The sequence below is a fragment of the Bombus pascuorum genome, chromosome 5 (genome assembly GCF_905332965.1).
Source record: "Bombus pascuorum chromosome 5, iyBomPasc1.1, whole genome shotgun sequence".
NCBI lineage: Eukaryota > Metazoa > Arthropoda > Insecta > Hymenoptera > Apidae > Bombus > Bombus pascuorum.
Genome location: NC_083492.1, coordinates 16,500,354 through 16,522,950, shown reverse-complemented (window position 1 = coordinate 16,522,950; position 22,597 = coordinate 16,500,354). Strand labels below are relative to the sequence as shown.

General features: G+C 37.7%; 1 protein-coding gene across 6 annotated transcripts in view; it reads right to left on the bottom strand.

Annotated features, from left to right (window-relative positions):
* Nucleotides 1-22,597, bottom strand: part of LOC132906921 (small conductance calcium-activated potassium channel protein) — a 242,118-nt gene that overhangs the window by 92,237 nt on the left and 127,284 nt on the right. Inside the window, exons 1-2 of one of the 6 annotated variants that reach the window (XM_060959560.1) lie at nucleotides 21,190-22,109; nucleotides 10,958-11,900 (exon numbers count right to left, since the gene is read on the bottom strand). The exons of 3 other annotated variants lie outside the window; for them this stretch is intronic. The gene's annotated coding sequence lies outside the window, so the exon portion shown is untranslated. Of the gene's footprint in view, nucleotides 1-10,957; nucleotides 11,901-21,189; nucleotides 22,110-22,597 lie in introns of those variants that run through there. 2 more of the 6 variants (XM_060959561.1, XM_060959562.1) reach the window with 2 other exon arrangements.

The window sequence follows — 22,597 nt, the reverse complement described above, 5'->3', positions numbered from 1 at the left end:
TATTTATGATGCATGTACGATCATTCGTGTTCAAAAAAGAGAAAAAGAATCCGTCAATTAAAAACTCAATTAAAAGAGATGGAGGCGATGGATATCGTAACTCGTTCCTTTGAATTCGAACAGCAAAGAAAATTGGATACAATACCCAGACAGATTTTACAGTCTATCGCGTTTGTCCTATCGATATTTCGTTTACTCCTCATTGCTCTCCATTTCCATGAAATACTTTCGCCTGATCGGTATCGGGCGCCATTGAAATTCCAACCGGAAACTCTGACCAGGAATGTTTCTCCGGTTATCTCAATCCTTGTCGAATTTATTCAATTTCTTCGACGCTTCTACTGTCCCATTCTTAAATTACACAACGGACGCCAATAGCTCAGCACAACGATCGTTTCGCAATCTTAGTACTTTCGCTTTCTAAGTAAATGCAGCTTTACTGTAACTGGATTTATCGCGCCACTTCAATTGCTGCTGTAAACTTAATTCTCTCTCTCATGTCTTGATAATTTATTATCTAACAAGTCACTAATTCAGTAAGAGCAGAATTGTCATGCTTTATTACGATCGGTTCGAAGAAAATTATTCTGTTTATTGCTTATTGTTTCAAGAAAATTGTTTCTCCTCTTCGTAGTTTAATCGTACTTTCTATAATTATATTTTCTATTTGTTGTAGACAGATTAACGAGGCTAGTGTATATAAAAAATTTCGCTTCTTACGAAGTATAAACTTGAGCAACTAATATCGCCTATTAAATTTCCACTTATCGTTAATCGTTAATTACCATGTGAACAACTATTTTGTTAAAGATTTAATTAATGATTATGATTATACATTGATAGTAATTACTATTAAATCAGCGATATTTGGACACAGGTTATCTGTGTAGCTTTCTCTTATAATAGATTTCCTGCAGGATTTAAAATATAATTGTAAGTAGTTCAGATTCTTTTTGATCAGCCAATCTTGCGTTATGAAATGTTGTCCTCTCAAACACAACGTTACTAGTACGTAATTTCTTCACAATTTTACACATTGTTTTAAAATAAACGTAACTAATTCTATTACTTTCAGATTTACAAAAATCTAAGAAGTTCAATTTCAGAATTGAACAATTGTGTATGGTTTACTTACACCATAGGTGTAAGAATGAAAGAATTCTAACAAAATTGCAAATACCTCACGATAGATGTTATCAAACCTACAAATACATCGAGATCGACGGTTCCTTCCTTGGGATTTTTCCATCCCGTTCTTGGGAAAGATTATTTGATCAGGCAGTTCTTCTCGAACAGGCAAGCAAACCGCCTGCTGGTTAATTAAGTTTATTCAGCGCTGCGGGGGCGAGGTAATCCGCGAAACCAGGAAATCGTCTTAATAACTAGCCGCGGCCAATTAAACTCAAGATAGCCCGAGGGATTCGTCAGGCTGTTGCTTGGAGTTGCCCGCAGTCGTCAAAATGATCAAACATCGAGCATTCGATTTTTCGCTTTAACACTCTATTTTCACTGAAACGAGTTATGGAACTTCATAAACTGAAAAAGCAAACACGAGTGTTTTCAAAAGAAATTTTCTGAACAGGTACCGTCTTTTATTTAATTAAGGAATATTTGTAGAGAAGTTTTTGAGAACATAGCAAATAACAATGATAGGGAAGAAGGAACATTCGATAAAGCGATAGAACACTTCCCTGAGAGGAATTACTTGATTAAGGGTACTTTACGTACGCGCATTCGCACATCTTATCAAGTATGATGGTTATCCTACATATGACATCACATGGAACCACGTTAATATAGAATTCTCACAGACTCTCGCTTGATGATCTCACTCGTATAGATACGACAAAGATACTTTGATCTAACATCTGCTGTTCTCGTGCTTAAGGCATGGGTTTATTAGGAATCTTCCCTGGAAGAATCTACTAGCAAACTATATATGCAAACTGCCAGCCATAAATATCATGGCACTTAATGTAACTGAACAGAATGTGTTATTTCATAGAAATTCAAATATTTTTCACTGCTTCTATTTATTCATTTTTTATCTCAATTTTATATTCTCAATTTCATTGCGCGAAGAACATAATTACTATTTCTTTATCATGTCGTTATTTTATATACCACCATATAAAATGTGATTTTTATGTCCAACACACATGAAAATAGTTTTTCCAATTCTCTGTCAACGTATGAAGTTTCATTAGAACTAGTGCGAACCTCAGATCCCACAGACGTGGGACTACGAGTGTTTGTCGTTCAAATAGAGGACAAAGGTCCAAGAAAGAAGACTGTGGGAAAATACAAAGGGCGTCTTTGTGAAGGAGTGGCTACTGCTTTTCCTGCTAAGCCCTTGGAGTAGATTTTTGATTGGCTTTTGTCTTCTGCGACTTTCAAAGTAAGTAGAGTGAGATACTGAACCTCATAGAACTCGAAGATGGATTCACCTACGACGGATTCGGTTGTCTTTGTCCATTTGTTGTTATAATTGTAACATCGTTCGTAATAAAAAGCTTCAAGAATTTTACCTTCGAAATTTGTCCATTTGATGGCGTTATTTTGTTCTGGACTGGTTTCTGGATAAAGTTACGGAAAATAAAGTTCCAAGAATTATTCCCTAGCGCGGATTGCGTTAAAATATGGGACTGAATTTTGCAACTTGAAACTTTTACTGGTATTTCTGTCTCGTTTGCTTGTGGGCAGAATCTCGTTAAATATAATATGGAGAGCGTAACGTAAGTATATAATTATAGGTTCCCATAGGACATCTAATAACTGGTGGTATATATCAAACAAAATATAAAATGAAATTTTTCTTTACAGACCTTTGTTTTTGAGAAGATGTCAGAGGCTAACAAATAAAATTTATATATTTTTACAGAATATTCAGTAACTAATGATACAAGCAAGAAGGCAATGTACGTATATACAAAACGATAATTCGAACTCATAAAATAAAATTTTGTCGTACGACACTTCGTCTTCAATCCTTTTCAGTCTAGACACTTTTCCAATTTTCCACTCCTTAAATAAAATACGAAATAATTAAAGGTAAAGGAAATAGTTCAGGGGATTATAATTAATCAAAGTTAAGAAAGCTAGAAATGAGATCAAACAACCGGGAAAAATAATTATGTATAAAGGCACGAAGAAAGTTCCTGTTTCGAAAGTAAAGTGAAACTGCCTTGTTCGTTGCGAAATTAAAGGGAGGAGCATCGAAGAGGTTCGATTCGAAGTTTCGCGAGTTGCTTCCTGCAGAAAAGAGCGCCGGTAATCCTTGTACGCGTAACTCGGCTACAAAGGAAGAAATTTAATTAGTATAGTAATCTTGTGACTGTGCCAGTCGATTGTTTGCAACTGTAGTCTTGATAAGACGAGCAATCTCCCTTTCGACGGGAGTAAACTTTATCAGGCATATTCTGAGTTCGCTCCTCGTTTTCCTGTTTCGAGATAACACTTTCCAAAGCGTGCTCTGTCGTTTCTCTACATTAATTAAATTTCATAGCCCCACCCGTGAGTGGTGTAACGAGCGGGAAGCAAGAAACTTGCAGTGAGAACTGAACCTTAACGACACGAGTAAGGAGAAACTTTTCTAAGAGAAGTCGCGAGAATAAAAATAGAAATATTTTTGTTCCTAACTACTGTTCTAGACTTTGTTCATTAATTCCTTTTTTATGGAAGATCGAAATGCCATTTAGAAATTAATAATTTACGCAGGAACTTTCAATTTTAATTTTTCAATATTAGCTTTTGAATCAATGACTGTAACGAGAAGACTCGTAAAGAAATTACAAAATTACTAAAAATTATTTTATTATTTCTCCTACGATAATTAAAATGAAAAATGTCTGAACATTATTTCTAAACTGCGCACAGCAAGATTATTACAGAAACTATATAGAATCATCTCGTTTATTCCTTCTTTTCATAGCATTATTTTTATCATTCAGCAAAGTTAATAATATAGTTTACAATACTGCAGTGATAAATATTTTGCCAAGCATAGATTATCCAGTTTTCAGCGTTACAATGACAGCCATCGTTTCTAATTTTTAATATCGGTTTGAATAATGGCGGTATATCATTGCACGCGAAAAGGTATCAGTTTCTTTTACATAGCGAAGAAGAAAAACAAAGAATTGCGTGCAGAGAGCTATTTCGTTATGATTAACGCGAATTTTCTCTCCTTATTAACTTCTTAATTTTTTCTTTCTTACCATTAACTTTCAACCATTTCTTCTCATTAAACAGGAAGAGCCATTCGTACACTCGTCGCTCCCCATGAATTAATTTAATACCAACGACAAAGGAGCTGGATAAAATCGTGTTAAAAAAACACGTTACGCCTCTATTAAATTCATTATTCCTTGACAATTAGCTCTTGTAAAATGAGTAACTGCTTACAAAGAGAATTTGTACATATTAACAATTCTTAATCACTACCACTGCGTGAGTATCGATTAATTAAATTAAAACCGAAATATGCATACGTATAAATTATTATTTTTAAGAAGTACACGGGGGTCAAACAAAACGGAGATATTTCATTGTCAATTTCATCCGCAACGCTTTTATTTTAATGAGATATTGTTTATTTCAACTCCAATATATTATATCGTAGAAGTGATTGATGAATTTTTGTTGAGCGATTTAAGTATGTTTGCACTAGGGATAAAACGAAGAGTATTTAAGAGAGTATTTAAGAATGAAGAGAGTAGTTCAAGATCGTGGGAATTAAACAAATTCTGAAACTCTGTATGTAAATAGAACAAATCATTTGTATTAGAAATGACATTTTTTGTTCATGTCATAATATGATTTTATAAGGAGAAATTATCCTCTGTTGCATGAAATTGATAAGATTATTCTTACAATGCTCAATATATGTATCCTCTATAGTCTGCTGTTTCAAAATAATGATTCTTAAAGATTGTTTATAATCACCCAATGATTTACCATTTTTTAATCTAATCTAAATTTTCTACAAGTCGCCTGATATAGATATATTTATATTAAATACATTCGTGAGCCACTGCAAAGCCGGAGAGAAGAAAGTTTAAAGGGTGGGCAGTACAAAAGAATGCCACAATTTTAGAAGACAGAACTATAACTGACAAGAACAAGCAAATTATAGGTAGATATAATATATGTGTTATCAGCATGGTGAAAACTGTTTAGTATAACAAAGTTACTATTAATATACTAATATCTAGGATAAATTTTAAACCTTCTCTTGTCCGCCAAAATATCTGCAGCTCGTAATTCCTGTAGCACTCTCAATGTACCAGCAGCACCAAAAATCTTCTTGAAAATTACCTCACTCCCTTCCTTTTCTTGTCAATAACAGACTCTGCTCGACACATTACGCATTACGGTAATGCGCACTCCGAAACGCGAAAAGAAGGTAGTGTTGCACGCGCGCGAAATAATCCGCGGCTTGTCCCGGAGTTTTCTGGCTTCAGGGGATGCGAATCTCTTCTCTCGCGTGTGCACACACCGGCATGGGAATAGGAATTACCATTTGTGGCCGTTTTTCCGGTGCCGACTTTTTCCAGACGAGGTGGCGTGCCGCACAATCGGCAAAGACCAGTCCTGGCGTAGCCATTGTGCGCGGATATTGTGCGAGTACCAGCGCAGGGCCTCTAATCTGCATACGAATGAAATCCGTTAGCCTGGAAAGCAAATCGGCCCCGCGAAAAAAGTAAATAAGAAGATAAACGTGAGCCTGTGCGCGCCTTTTTTTATCTTCTCTCTTCCGCTCGTTGCCTCTATCACGGCCAACGATGTCTGCAGTCGTTGCTGCACAGACAAGTGGCTCTCATCACATGTTCGCTGGCGAATTATGCTCTATAGATGTCCTCGATTTGCCACGGACTCTTGCTCGCCGGTTAAAGGATCACACTCTTAATTGCTCTTTCTACGTCCCTCACTCTTCGTTTTGCTCGTTCTCTGCCGTTTCAAGAGGATAGTTTCTCGAGTTGACCGAGCAATCTCGAAGCTACTTTGACGTTATCCAGATTAACAAGTTGAAAGAAGGCAGATACGTTGATATTTTACAGATAAGTTTTTAGGAGAGAGTAGGAGAAAATTAATGACCGGAGGCAATAGTTGCCATTTTCTTATACAGATAATATTTATTTATTTGTTTTTGTTAGTTTCCCGAGATACAATTACTTTCTAGCGATTTTGTAAATCTTCCTTTTCTCCGATAAATATTTTCATGTTTGTATGCCGCACTAGAGCTGAGAATCCTTTCATTTATATGTGATCTCCAATTTTTAAGAGTATTAATTGTTGTCGACAAGCATCTCGGAGAGTGACGCGATCTCCTACGTGCCTCGACTGCACGGTCGAAAGTTTTCTCATAAGAAAGTTTTGGGATAGCCCCTTTCTAATTCTTCGAAGTGCTCGATGAAGTATTACCTTTGAGTACGATATATATACGAGAAAATTCTCAATATTAACGTCGTGGAAATAGGGATTCCAAGAGTCTTTATCTCCTTAAACTTTGGCACACGATAAAATGAGAATCTGTAGACTAATGAAATCACTATGGTTCAACGTATACTAAATAAATATCTAGGATAACTGTAAACTCCCTGTTGATAAATATTAGGACACCAGTATCAAAGGAACGATTAATAGATCAGAATTTTATATTCAAGCATGCGTCAACAGTTTCTTTAATCTAAATTCTATAAAGAGAATCGGAGATGAATCAGATAGAACATTGCAAAAACTAAAAAGTTTTATAAGGTGATCTACAGCATGCATGAAGCCAAATAACTGAAATAAAATCATAATATGAGTAATAAAATTTATGAAGATAGTGATCAAAAGACGCAACTGATATATATAGGCAAGAAGAGAATTCATTTTATTACATCAAATTAATAAAGTTGTTATAATATTGAATACATGAGTCGTTCATAGTCTAACGTTTCAAATGAAATAATTATTCTTAATATTTTAATAATAATTTTTCGAACTTACTTAAGCTTTCGAATTTTATAAATGTGCTAATACTTCTGAATGAGGAGTGTATAAATGAAAACCTCGCCGAGCAAATTATTTTTTCTTATACAAAATAAAACTCACCTTCATGTCAAATCGAATTCCATCGTCAATCAATTCCCTACCCTTTTCGCCACGAATCGACCATCCGAAAATCTCCGATCGTCTTTATTACAATTTTTCACGAGAATCTCAAAAGCGAAGATAGAAGATTGCTGTCATGGCTACATATTAATTGTGAGAACCTCTTGTCTGGTCGCGATGAGACTTTTCCCTACAGTAAAGGGTCGTAGAGAGGAAAGAAAGAGCGAAAAGGAAGCTACCGAACTTCTCCTTAACTATCGTCAGCGAGATGCTGGCTGATAAGCGCGGTCATTGTTTCCGCGACCTCTTTCGCATCTCGAGCACCGGTGTCGCAACGAAATGATAAAACGTCCTAGTTGCCTTGCGCTCGACTGGCTCGCGCGAAACTTCCTTCGTTTCGCGAAGCCTAACCGAGGCTACGGACGTGCCTAGACTTGGTTTCTTAGGACACCGCATTCGTAGGACGCCGACGCAAATTACTAAAAACCTTTGGCACCGCGAACGATTGCTCTCCGTTCTGCTCGCAAGCCAATTTGTCTACTCTCGGCCGCAGTTGAGCCGAACGTGGAGAAAATTCCGGATGATCTGCTTGATTGTCGCTTGGACCAACGAGCGATAGGAGCGAAAGAAAGAGAAAGAAAGAGATATGACGAACGCGCCAAATAACTCAATCGATTTGATTGATGCGGAAGTAATTTTCTTTGATAGCCGAATGATAATCGGTCTTCGTTCGATTTACTATTTTACTGATGGATTTGTAGGTATAGTAGATGTAGATGATAAATCGGGAAAGATAGTATTGGTTAAACGTGATTTTTGTTATAGTAACAATATACGAATGTTGATTTTGAATTATTACTAACTAAAATTATTATATTAATAACTAAGCTAGTTATATTTTTGCCACTCGTTTGATTTAATTCATATGATTGTTTTGGTGGAAGATAATTGGTTTTCGTTCGATTCGTTGTTTCATTGAGAATTCTCTAGCTTTAGTCAACATGTATAGATGATGATTCACGAAGTTGTATATTAGAGTTTGGAAGTATTTGGATACACCTTGGTCGATTTGCGATAGCGATGTATGGATATCAACGAATTAATGATCGGAGTTACTTATCGAAAGAAATAAGAGATAAGAAGAGCCAGTTAGTCCGTTCACGTTGCAAAATCAATATTTGGAGTGCACGTGTACTCGACGGAATTTAAAATGATCTTCCTGGAAACCGAAATTTCTTACAGAGTAGCTCGACTTCCGAATCTCGTCGAACTGTTTTCAACGAAAATTTGCATTATTCTTATTCCCAAACTTCCGTACCATTCTACATAAATTTTTGCCTCTGAGATTTATTCACTTTTATCTTCATCAGATTTCCCTAATAAGGAAGTTTGAAAAATTACTGAGTGCACCGAAATGAAGAGTTTCGGAATCATCGAGTTTTTTAGAGAAAACAAGGGGCGGGACAGCTGGAATGGAAAGTGGAAAAGTTTGGTAAACAGCGTCCCAGAGAGAACGAAGAGATGTACAGGCACTGGCAATTTCGAATGTCGCTTCTTTCTCCCATGGACACTGGATCCTTTTTAATGAAACCTTTTTTGAGTTTCGTAAATAGATGGAAACTCGGGGGAACCGAGATTCGCTGCAATTTCTCCCTGGCGTCACGCGAATGACTCTTTAAGAATTGTTCCCTTCCATTGAACTAGCTACAAGCGACGGATATTGGTGTCTGGCTTTTTGTTTCTTATTTAACAACAGGGTGTTGAAAAAAATGCAACATGATCTCAATAGCTATTACACATAAATCCCAATCAATCTTTTGGAAAATTTAATAAATTCTTAGGTATAACTTTTTGATGTAATATGCAATGAAAGTGAAAGTGGCTTCTTTTAAATAACACTTAACAAACAGTTTTCTATGGGAATAAACACAAAGTTACTTATATCACTAATAAGAAAGAATAAAGTTTGATAAATAATTTAATTCCATCGATAAAAGAATTTAAACTTCATAATAACATTATTATTCATTCTTTCCAAATACATTTCATTCGAACTAAATTTGAACATAAATTGCTTTTATAACTTTAATTTTACAAGAATAAACATCAGTCAAGGGTGTTGAAAGTACATTTAAAATGAAAGTTGAAGTTTTAAAAACGTTGGAGCATGTCATAATTCATCACATTATCGCCAGGTTAATTACTTCAACCTTTTACCGACTCCTCCGAATTGATATAAAAAGGTCTCGTTAATTGTTCAGTATTCGCCCCAATATTTAATTACCCGACCCCCGATCCTTAACTTCAGGAACCCTCAATGTAATTCCATAACATTTATTCTCTGACGCGTTTCAGTTTCTAATTTTTCACTCGACGAATCCTGGAATGTGTTTCATTATTCGTCCCCTTCATAGGATTCTTAAGAAGCTAAGCACGAAGGGCGAACAAATATTTGCCACGCGGTAATCAACATCATCCCGGTGTTACGACGAGTCCTTAATGAAGAATGAATAGAAAGTTTGAAACAATAGAAGATTAATGATATGGAAAAAACCAAGAATTCTTTTACAGATTTTGTGGAGTGATAGGCAGGGATACCAGAATTGAATAACTGTTAGTATTAAGTCTGTTGGTCTGATTAGTTAACTTAAGATCTGGATAATTGATTTAGATTCTTAGAAATATAATTAATTCGTTTACATTCATAGATGTAACGATCCGACGAATACATACACAGAAGGAATTGTGGAAATACTTTACCAGAGTTTCAGAAGAAAATAATGAATTAACAACAATATGTTAACTCCTATACAATTTTCTAATCTAAATACAAGTAAAAGAATTTGAGATAAATTAGCTCTGAATTTGACTTATGGGATCTTTCATAATATCGAGTGCAAATAGATTCTATCAGTCCTTCGTATTTTCCTGTTACATAGATTCTTATTACATAAGTACTATTATCCGATATAAAACGCCTACGTGGGAAATAAATCTCGGTACGAAGACAAAGCAGGCGTCAGATATTCTCAGAAGTGAAAACAACATTGTCAATTACGAATTTATTCTCTTCGTCTTGTTTATTCATCTGCCCCATTCTATCCGCCTACGTTTCGACTTCTGAAAACCAACGAAAGGTTCAAACAAAGTTCATTTCATTCTACGAGATTAATATCCGTATAAGATACGGACGGACGAGAATAATGTAACTCCGTGAAATTTAAGCGATCTTCGCTTTTCGGTCCGCAATTCAAACTAAACATCAAGTTGCAAGAACAAGTACCATACAGTTTCCAGAATCTTCAAGATTCTTCCCTTCGTCACCCAGTTTCAAAATCTGGCGACAAACAGAGGCCACAAATCAAGCCCTTGGCGTCTGTTCTCTAGGACTTTCTTCCACTCTGACCTACATTCTTCCAGTAAACGTTGAGGGAAAAAGGACAAATTGCGACTAATAAACGAAACGTGCAAGCTGCACGCGGGAACATTTACATCTGTAGCGACTTGCTACATGTGTGAGGGTAAACCTGCATCTAAATGTGAGAAAAAACGTGGTGAACATCGTTCTACACTCTAGAATCCGCATTTTTAATCCACGAGGTAGATTTGTTAAATAAATAAATAAGTTGGAAACATTTTTGGCGCTAGTTAAATATTAATTTACAATTGGAATTGAATCGAGTCTTAATAAGATATGATCTTTTCTGTATAACAGTACGTTCTAGAAATGGAAACATATTTTTAAATTGTCCATGCGTGTGATTTTAATTGCTAAAGAAAACGATTCCCATTGTATATAAAACGGATAATTATCCATGCAACCCCTCGTCAAAAATTTTTCGACTGTCCTAATACTGACCTTCTCAGTGACATCTACGTTTGTTCGCCTGGCTCCTCAAGTCAGGTCCGCCGAGGCCGGGATGTCGCTGGCACTGTAACGCGGTAACTCTGTTTGTTTGCCAGGATGCACTTCACTAAACGTACCGCGTTCCGTTTGTTGCATCGCGGCTTGTAATCGTTTATCAGCAGGATTCACTGTTTCACTCATGTTTAAGGCTGTGTTTTCACCGTTCATCGTTCGATCGAACGGGACACGTCAATTATGAACGCTAGTAAGACGGGTGGTTCATCGAATCTCAGAGGAACTTTCGTTATCCTCTTGAATCTTAGACGAACTACAGATTATTCACGTCCCCTTTAAAAGCGCGCGAATATTCACCACGTTATTCATCATGTATCTATTCCCTCTTTACAACTCCACAGTAACGTTAGGCCAATGGGCTGGAATCACTTGGTGGTTGTCGCGGTTGATGAAGAGCGGCAATCTTCGATTTCTGCCCGAAGTATGCGATTCTTTACCCCTTCAATGGTGGTACGTTTCGATCGTCTCGTCCTGCTTCAACTTTCATCCGACTCCCTAACTGCGGTCCGGCATCGCGAATCGCTTTCGACACCGGGCGATATCGATCCGTTCTCCGCGTTCACCTCTCCTTCTTTTCTTCTCCGTTATCGCGCTGGCTCTCAATGCCAGCCGTGCACACGATTCCACTGTTCGATTCGCGTGGAACGTGTCCCGCGACCGCGCCGATACTCGTTAATATTTTAGAATTTTATCGACCCGCACGATATAACGCGCGCGTCCGCGCCTCGCGATCGCTCGCAGAGATTTTACACTCCCTGACCAGACGGCGGGAAACCCAGGGTGGCGCCGTCCTTTTCCTCGTCTTCGTCCTCTCGGTCTTCAGGATGGTTCGCCCTCTGAAATGTCACTGGTGATTCCCTCGTGAACGCACGGCTGCAGGCTACGACGCGTTAACTGGTCGAGTTATTTCCTCCTTTGACGAAATTTTCAGGAAATTTCGCGAGCTCTCTAGGGGCTCGAGGGATAGGGGCAGAAGTTTCTCGAAGACATGACCATTGCGCATCGAGGGATGACGCTGCTCTTAAGCACCTTTGGAATACCGTGTTTAGAACTTGACGATGTTTGACGCACGATTGTCGCTAGCAAGTTTGAGAAGATTATCGGTCCTGTTTAAGGAACCGTACTTTAAGCATCGTTTGTACAGGATGTCTTGTTTAAAGTGAACTGTTTAAACCGCCCCTAATGCTTAGTAGTAAGCTTACTGCTTTATTAAGAATAAGGATAAAGTGGAAATTACTAATAAGAGGGGATTGTCTTGTTAAAATAATGATTAGTTTCAATAATGCTTTGTTCCACGTGTTCATTTCTCTGGTTACTCTTTAATGAATCGAGATAATAAGAAGTAGGGAGTATATTGTAATTTATAATATAAGAATCTTTTTCTTTTATGATCCAATTTTGTGTTCAATAAAATATTGTTTATTACCAAAGAAAAGGGTTGAAACAGTATTATTTTGAATTCTAACATTATCCTTAAAATAGTATAATAAAATTATCATAAACAAAATATCTTTAAGTAAGTCACTCTTCTAGACAGTACACTACTGAGATTATTTTATACGTGAAGTCGTAAAGAATTTAATATCGCTATCAATAAGATACTACACGTTATTTTGAATTTTATTTTGTTTCTTTCGATTGTTACAGAGTACGATTTTATAGAGATGATTCTGTGTTTAGGCTTGAAAATAATCCGACTGAGTGGCCGAGCAATTAGTTAATTGAATACTTAGAAGTTAGAGTGATAAAATCTGATAACCCAGCTGGTATTCCTAGCCCTGGCACGCATTTAAAAAATAACAACGAAAGAAAGAAAAACACGGGAATATTTAATGGAGTTAATTAACTAATTTCGAAGTCCGTTTAAAGAGCTTACACTGCGTCTTTGGTGGAACACTTGCAACGGTGGAATAGTCGGGGTCTGCTGTTTTTTAGCCATGTAGAATGCTGTACGGAAACGGTGCAAAATAAGCGAAGAACTTGGGAAAAAAGCGCGACAACCCTTTGAAAACGAAGCCGAGACAAAAGGAAGTCCGTGGCTACAACTGGTTGACATTTTTTGCCAGTGGGAAAATTATCGTGTCTTGTAGACATTTTAATTTTCTTAATTTTTTCCTTTCTTCGTTTTATTTTTGAATTTCTTAATTTGAATTAAGTATGAACAAGGAGAGTACAAGATTTTTGTACTATTCCTAATATGATAGATGAAATTTTGCACACTGGTAAATCTTATTATTTTACAGTAAAGCAATTTATAGAAAAAGACGTAACAGTATGAGAAGTAAGAAAAATACTTATCTACTAATTACATATACGAAGTTATAAAGAAGTTTTCAAAAGTACAGTTTTTTTAACGAAAATGAAGAGATTGCGACAGATCGATAAAATGTGAAGCGATTTGCGTTTCGCGATGTCCATGCTGTTTCCTCTCGATACATAAAAACAGTTTTTTCTCCGATATTTTTTATCGTAGTAATGGTGAAACGGAAAATTGCGTGATTTGAACAAAAATTGCCTTTTACCGTTTCTTCCTCTGTTTCGTGTCGCGTCGAACGCGCGTTTTCTATCGCATACACGTGCATATAACTGTTTCGCTTTGCGTACAGGCCGGTTCAGAAGATCCCACGGATTAACAAGAATCGTTTTTAACATGTGTGGTCGCGCGTTCGACGGACGATGAAAAATTTACACCGTTGAAATTGTTATTTGTACGCCCGAGAAATTATCTTTCGATGACAGGCGCCACTTCGTGCGTTCGCTTCCAAATGTAACTCAATCAAAAACCCTCGAACTGACATTTTTGTCGCTTTTACACTCGGAAAATAATAAAAGATCTCGTGGCATACGAGCAACTTCTAACGTGGCCCAACTTGAAAAAGGAACAATTTCGTAAAATTGCAATGCGATAAATAATGTAATAAAATTTTGAAACAACACGTGTAATTACTGTCGTTGATCTCCTTGTCCGTTTGAGTACACTTTCCTTCGCGAATGTTCGTTTTTGTTTAATGAAGCGCAGAAATGCAGATGTTTGAAGAAACTTGAAGATTGTACGCGACGAGGGGCAATAAAAGTAAATACAAGTCGGAGCGAGGATCTTAAAATTGTAGCTGCGATTTAAAAAAAATTTACGAGTGCCAGAGCTAAGAGCTTGGTTTCGCTTCGTCGTAAACTGTAACGAAACGGGCTGGCTAGAATTTTTGCTACGTATCGTGGTTAAGAATGTCTGATATTCCTTGTTTTATTTATATTTATCTAGAATATTGATTATTTGTAATTTCAATCTGTTCGGTGTAAAGGTACTGTTATTAAATTTCGTATGTCTACAATTTTGGTGATTTCTATCCATTAAAAATGTAGATTGTACGTGATATATAGAAACATCCAAAAAGCAATTATCATAATAATTGGCAAGTGAAACGCATCTGTTTTTTCCTTTCGTTTCTTCAGTTACGTTTATCAAAATCTGAACGTGTATAAACATCCACGGTTTAGTCATAATTAGGAATACGCATCTTCGAAGTCAATCAATCAAATATGTACCTACACCAACAAACACCGTACGTCCAGCAATAAATCACGCCGAGAACATGTCAACGAAGGGAAGGAAAGTAGAAAAAGGAGAGGAAAGACAGAGTGACGAACTTTTTCTCCGCCGATCGCCTATCGATCAACGTGTTTGCACGGTATATATCTCTTTCATTCTCTCTTTATTGTTTCTTTGTGCGCAGAAGTAGTCGCCCGATTAAATTGTCCCAGGCGTTTTTTTCACCGCAAACAATATTTCATCACCGAGACGAGATCACGGTGTGGAATAATGGATGACACCTGGCACGATTAATTTTTCGCTCGTCGTTCAAAAACCATGCTACATAGTATCTATCGCTAGTAACTAATACCGATCACGATTGTTTGCAAAAAGTATCTCTCTGAATTTTTGATTCTCCATACGAATTTTTTACACTCTAACTTTCTCTATTCTCGCAGATATCGCTTTGCTGCAGACGAGCCGCTCGTAAATTCGTTTTGCGTCGACGAAGCGATATCCATAATCCGTTCTACCACGCTTTTCACCTTCCTCTTTTCTCTTCTACGGCAGCAAGACCTGCGCCTGTAATCCCGGCTTCGGAAATAAAGCGACAATAACGAGTTTATCGATTTCGCGTGGCGGTGTGTAAGAACCGTTAAAAAAAGCTTTTAACCCTGAGTAGAAGAGGAACTGGGAATTACGAATACCTAGTGTAGCCGGTCTCCCATTCTTTGAGCGTATTCGTCGTGGTATTTAAGAAGCATGAACTTCCCAGTTGATGGCCGAACAACGAAACAAAACAAAAGCACTCGTTGGAAAAGTCAGAGTTCAACGACGGTGCACTTTCCCTTTCTCTGTATATACAACGACGTGAGGGAATTTTTTCTACCTATAGTCTACTGCTTGCCTACTTCGTTACCTTCCGATGGTTAAATTAAATTGTTCCTTGGCCACGTTATGTAGGGTAACCGGTAACTGGCGGTACAACTTGATGCAAGGTGATTCTATGTGAAAATAGAAATAGGACATATGGAATAAAATTGATTCATATGACGCTTCGTTTTTTGAGCAAATCAAGTTTAACCGTTTGAGTGCCAAGCAGCGTGATCGCGCTGTTTAGATTTTGTGTCGAAAAGTCCCAGTACATTTGAACGCTACGGACGACTGACGGTATTTTGCATTTCATTGTTATCTTCTCAATAATTTTTATTGAACAAAACTTGAAATATTTATAAACTAATAGTACGAATATATAATAATATAAATGTATTTCATAAAAATAACAAATATGTTGAGCACTATTACGCCGCTTGTTTTTTTTCGCAATCGATTAAGACAAGCGCTATCGTGCTGTTTGGGATTTTTCGACCCTGTTGTTTCAAAGACCCCTGGGACACAAACGGTTAAAAGCTTGTCAAGTATATATATATACGACGATTAGCTAGAAACTACTCTACGTACGAAAATAAGTAAAGAATGTAGAGTAAAATTGTCTCGTTGAAGATCTCTTTTTCTGGATTGTGTGAAATGATTTATTTTATCAGTTATTTTGTCAATGATTTTTCATCGATGTTGTTCAAACTGTACTTCTCTACGGAAGAACTTCAGATAACTAGAAAGTACGATAACACATGTCCTTGTAATATTACATTCGTTTTTACGGATCAAAATGATACATCTTTTTATAATAAATACGTTAGGAATCGATAGAAGGGTTCGACATAAGATCTGGAAGCAAATGTTTCATTTGGTGAAACGTTAAAGCCCGCGAGGAAAAAGATGCCGACGGGATTCTCCGAGATACGGTCACTCGTTTTTATCCCAAAGGAACGAAGGGAGGAAAGAGTTCTTGTCCCTTTTAGCTCTTCCTGAGGATCTTTAGGGATCATTGTCGTACCAGCAACCTGTATTATTTTTAGAACGTGTCGATATTTCTTTTGTACCGCTATGCTCGATTATTATCCCAAACTGTATTGAGAATTAGACTTTTTCTATACTGAAGAAATTTAATTGTAAAGAAATATTAATTTTGGTAACTTTGCCATTGTAACATGCACTATCACTTAAAACTACACATTTCTTTAACATTATGTTTAATAACGGTTAATTTCCTAATAAATATTCATTTTAGTATTTCCATCATATGCGATTTAAACGTATGATTTTTATTGTATTACGATTTATATCACGAAAAATGCAAATTTGAAAAATAAAGATCAAGTTTTGAAGACTGATCGTCCCAGTAAAGCTCTAAGACGCTTATTAAACTAACGAGAGTCTGCTTTCGGTTCTGGTTTTTTGAATTTTCTTAGTTAAGACGAAATCGTTTGCCTTACACCCTCTCTGTACGGTTTAAAAGGCGATCAAGAATTCCAACTCTGGGTAAAAGCCTAGTAGCCATATTTCTTCCTAGTAATCTAGTTAAGTAATGAAAGAAAAACCACTGTTCTAATAGAAACATCGCGACTAATGGAGGGTGCCAGACATCCTGGGACTGTCTTTAAGAAATTAGGTCACACTGATTAGAATGTGTACTTTTATAATTTCGCGGTAGATGTTAATCTACTTAAACTTCATTACGATATTGGAATACCTAATTTTTTATTATGTACATTATCTTCAATCCACCTGTTTCCTATTAATTTTACGATAACCAGCTACTAAGTCATGTGAATGTTAATCGTTAGCGTATAGTTAGCATAACTATTAGGAAATCGAACAAATTTGTGCCGTGATACGATTATATTTAAAAAGTAGCATAATTCGAAATAATTCCCTGCTCCGTTAAAAGAACATGAAAGTTACTAAAGAGAAACTTCAAGATCTAAGAATGGAAAATAATAAAAATAATATTTGCCTATTGTTCCCTAGATTTTTTCTCAGCAATCGAAATATCCAGGATTCCTTATCTTATACATAGGTTAATTTTATGAAATATTCAAAATCTTTTTGTTTATTAAAATGATAGTGAGATTGAGACATAAAAATTCACGGCAGAGTTAATTACATTACTTTCTCTTGTAGGACATAAACTATAGAAATTCTCATTTCGTACGATGTCCCAAACAGGAGAAAGAAATCTGCAGAGAAAATCCTGAATATAATTACCGTGGTTTTAATTTAGCTCGCGTTTAAACGTTCAAAAAAAAAAAAAAAAAAAAAGAAGAAAACCAGAATGTTAGTATTCCATGTACGAAAACGTAAGGATGGTTAAGGAAACGTAGTTCACATGATCAAGATAATTCAATTACCAACGAGAAATCCAGCATAAACCACTTCTAAACCAGAGGCGCGTATGATCTACGTAAGCAATTATATCGTGGCCTGGACAAATTTCCGTGGCCGCTCTCCTTAATGAAATACATTAATCCGCTTGGCAAAGCGATCAACGATTCAATCTCAACTCAATCCCGATCCCGCTCGACCACTTTCCATTATGGGCGTTAAACGAAGGCAGAAAAGAATGGAAGAACGTTTGAAAATTGCAAATCGCCACTCGACACGCGATCAGAGATACAGGGAACTTAAATCGTTACTCTTACATAGATTCATTAAAGTTAATGTATCCTCGATACATCGATATGTCGAGGAAAAGGAAACCAACGTCGTTCCGCGGTCCATTAGCAATGACGGTAATTTTACTAAAACCCGTTCCAGTTGCGACGTTGGATAAACACACACATACACACACGTACATGCAATGCTTGTGAATATGGACACTGTTTGATACACGGTCAGAGAGACGCACGTAGACGGTGTGCAATTTCGCCGAAAGCCAGCTACAGTTCTGCAATTAAGTTATGTAATGCAATGACGCGGCTCGTCTTGATTTACCGTAAATCGCGATTCGAGGCCTTTATTTAGAGTGGCGGATGTCGTCCAGAGGCTGAATTTAAACGGCCGGCCGACCTTGATTGCGCTTTAAATCAATTGAACCATGTCGGCGAACAGCGGCCGGCACTGCTTCCATTTTTATAGGAATTTTGAGCACGCCGTAATAATATCGCGATTGGTTGCCTGGTAAACGACCTCTGCGTCGTTTTCTACGCGTATTACGCCGGTTTCACACAGAGATACGTGTATCGCGAGCGTATTTTGCGAATGTCGCCGCTTGTTTTAATGTTTTGTCTGTCACCTTCGTACGAAATGTATCGTTGCCAAGATACACGAGATGAGTATCACGATACTGCGTCTCACGAGAATCGTCGTGTGAACGCTTTCATTGGAGTACGCTGTAAGTGTATGTTCAGTGTATATCATGCGCGTATCCTCGCCTGAAACCGGTCTTATTGTCAGTGTGTTATACGAACTGCTTATGACAGCAGGATGAAGCCAACGTTTGCGGATAATTGGTATGTACGTGGTCCGATCCAAAATCTAGACGTAAACGCAAAAATCAGATTGGTAACCAAGACAAGTTACAAACGAATTATTATGATCTGCGTATTTTATTGGAATATCTATTTAAATTACGTTCTGAACTGATCTGAGTTGGTTCCTTTGGTACAGAATAATATAAAATACATCATAGCAATTATGTTGCTTTGCACAAAATAATATCATTAGTGAAGTTTTGCAAATCGTAAGCTGCAAGTTACCAGTATTAATAAGCTGAATAATAATGAAATTGTGTCATCTACCTAACAGTAACAAGTTTGGTAATAAAAACAAATGAAATTACAAGTTATGTCAGTATTCTAATTGATACAAAATCATAAAATTATGAAAGGTCATTCCAATTTACTGATACTGTTATCTGATAAATTATTATACAACAGGGTTCAAATAAATGATCGCGTGTCATGAAAATGCTGCATCATAAGAACACACCCACATTTCATTATTTGATTATTTCATTAATAGTTGTCACTTCACTATCAGTCAATGAATTGTTAACAGTCGATAAAATGATAATAGTGCCACAAACCTTTTATTTCCGAAGGTTAAAAATCATGTTAAAGGACGTTGTTTTCATACAAGTGAAAATATTCAGAAAGCTGTGATCGACTATTTAAACGCTGTACAGCATCGAAACATTCGACATTACTCAAAGGAACGGGGAAAACATTTCCATCCGTGTACTTTCTAAAAAAATTGCTTTTAGAAGAACGTTCGTAAATATAGCTTTATTACGCTTGTATCAAACTAGTTAAATGTAGGATTATTTAATAATTTGCAGATACTTTTTCGAAGGAAATTGAGCACTCTAAATTTTAAATTGTTAAATAGACTGCGGGTTTTTAAATATACAAAAAGCATATGATATTTATGTAAATAAAATATGCAGATATTCATGGAAATACACGAAGTATATCAGCAACATGCTTGATAGAGGTTTAATATATTACCTGTGATACATTTAACAATTCTTTTACGGTTCTTCTGCTGTTTTATAGTTAAATTAAAATAAGATATCAAGGTACATTAAGACGCCTTGTTTAATAAAAATAACTTCGAGCCTCACCCATTAAACGAATAAATTATAAATATCTGAGTTCCATCTAAGGGTGGAATATTGAAAAACAACGAATTAATGTCGAATTAAAAGAAAACGGGAATCTACGCCGATATTGATCGGATTATTTATTGGCAATTAAACGTTGAACAAAATTCTCGAAGGGATTGGAAACATGAATAATCGAAGAACAGCATTATTCATCGCTGGTATTATTCAACGACTCCTGGTGGCAATGAAATGCCACCTAATTGAAGACTATTACTTATTCATCGATTTCATTGTGGGGAAACCGTACAAATTATTCAATAGAATGGAACTGATCTTAACTTTCCTCGTCACTTCCAAGAATAAAGCTTCTTTCGACCGGTTTATTTCCGCAGACGGACAGCGTGTCATTTCAAGGTCCCAATTGAAACGAATCGAAAACTGATATCCTTGCGAAATAATTGATACACCCCCTGACCAACGATTTCTCCAGTTGCGCTTTTAATTGTCGACTGAAATTGTTTGCACTCGCCAATAGATAGCCCGTTAAGTTTCAATTGTTAATCATCGCAAAGCTTTACCGTGACCTGTGGAAATTCATCCCTAAAATAACTCGAAAACCTCGAATTTCATTAATTGATGCTCCACGAGAGCAAGCGGAAAATTCCGTTCAATATTCAGCATCATCGGACGCGAAGGATCTTTGTTCGTCTCTTTGCAACTTTCATCTTATTATAACGGAAGGTAACGAGCGCTTTTAAGCCATTTTCTACAATCTCGATAACGAGCGTGAAATCATCACTTCCTTCTACTTCGAACTCCATTCCATAACGAATTGCATTATTACCTTTGGAATTTCTTTGTCCGCGATCGCAACAAGCAATTCCAAACGAGCGTGAAATCATAACTCCTGTCTCCTAACATCACGTCAAGATCATCCTGCCGTGTCACATCGAATACATGACAGGCATATCGAGAAATGTTCATCGAGGTCGCGTCCGACACGCATCGAATCAAACATCGTCACACTGTTACCCCAAACTCGATCGCGGTTGTCACGTTTTAAGGGGAGTGAGTTCCGCGTGCTTGGAACTGTATACACTCCCCGAAGTATTACGAGACCATTCCACTATTCCTTCCCTCGAACCCATCTGTCGAAACTCTCCCATTGATCGATCACTGATCCTTTATATCTACCTCGTGCACCAGGGCAGTGATCGACGATATCTGGATCGCGGGTACACTCGGTTCGTCGAGGTAAATGGAAATTCACCATGGGACAACCGCGCGTCTGATTCGTGACAGTTCGAGCGGCGTCGTGGACGAGACGGAGGGAACAACACAACGGGGGAATACGAATTGCTCTTCGCCTTGATCACCGGTCGATAGCCAGTGTTCTAGGATTCGCAGCGATCGTCCCTTCATTAGGCAGCGGTTGGTATCTTCTCTTTTCTCAAACACTGTTGGTCCGTGGCATCACAAGTTCACTGATAATCTCCGTGAAGAATCACGCGGCCACCGAAAGCGGTTTCGAGAGCGCATTTCGGCTGCTTCGTTGGGAATTACGGCAACTTAGGTAAGAATCGAAATGACGAGAAACGTAATAAAACGACAGGATTTTAAAGGTAGATTTCAACGGTGAGAATAGATTCCAAGGAAACGTAATTGAAAGGAGGAACAGAAATATGAAACAGAGAAAAAGAGAAAGATAGACAAATGTATAATTAAAAAAGAAAAAAAAAACAAAGGGAATACACAGCCGCGTACACGAGGCGGCAAAAACCGAGACAACGGAGCAAGGGATTGCGCCTTCGGCAGGCAAATACAAGGGCCACACGCGTATCCGAGCAACCGATAGGGTGAGGCTGATGGTCCGTCTCGCGACTCGGCTGTTGCTGGATGGAGATGACGAGATGGTGGTTAAGAGAGCGAAGGGGGAGGGAGGGAGAGAGAATGAGCGAGGCGAGGCGAGGCGAGCGAGAGAAGCGTCGGTGGTGAGCGTCTGCCCGCTGTGACGCTCCCGACAGGACTGCGTCGGTCCCCATTTATTCCTCCTTTCCCTTCCACTCCCGATCCTCACCACCGCCTACCGAGCCAACCATCCTCGCACACCCACCCCCGTGAACCGCTTTGCCCCTTGCGCGGCCTCGTCGACTTTACCCCTCTTTGTGTTCCTGCCCTCTGTATACCACGCACACGCTTTTACCCCCACCCTCTTTCTCCTTCCGTCACCCTTTCTCTATCCCTTACCATCTTTCGCTATGTTTCTCTACTTTGGCTCGTCTAGCATCGTTCCACGTTTCACTTGCTTTTTCTTACTCCTTTCATCGTATGCTTTCCGTCTCCTTTCTCCTTTTCTCTTTTTCCCTCCACGTCGACTCTTCAAGCAGCGTCCGCGTGTAAACAGATCTGCGTGCCGGCTAATTTTGGTTATCGCTTTAAGTGGCTAGTGAAAGCTTGAATACCGCCACTTTAATAGGCTAATAAATGCCCCTGAAATTGCCCACGCTTTCTTTTAGCTCCGTCGCGTCGTCTGGTTCGAATGTCGCACGACGCTTATGCTTTTCGCAGCCAGCGCGTCGAACCAGAGGAAATGAAGAGAGGG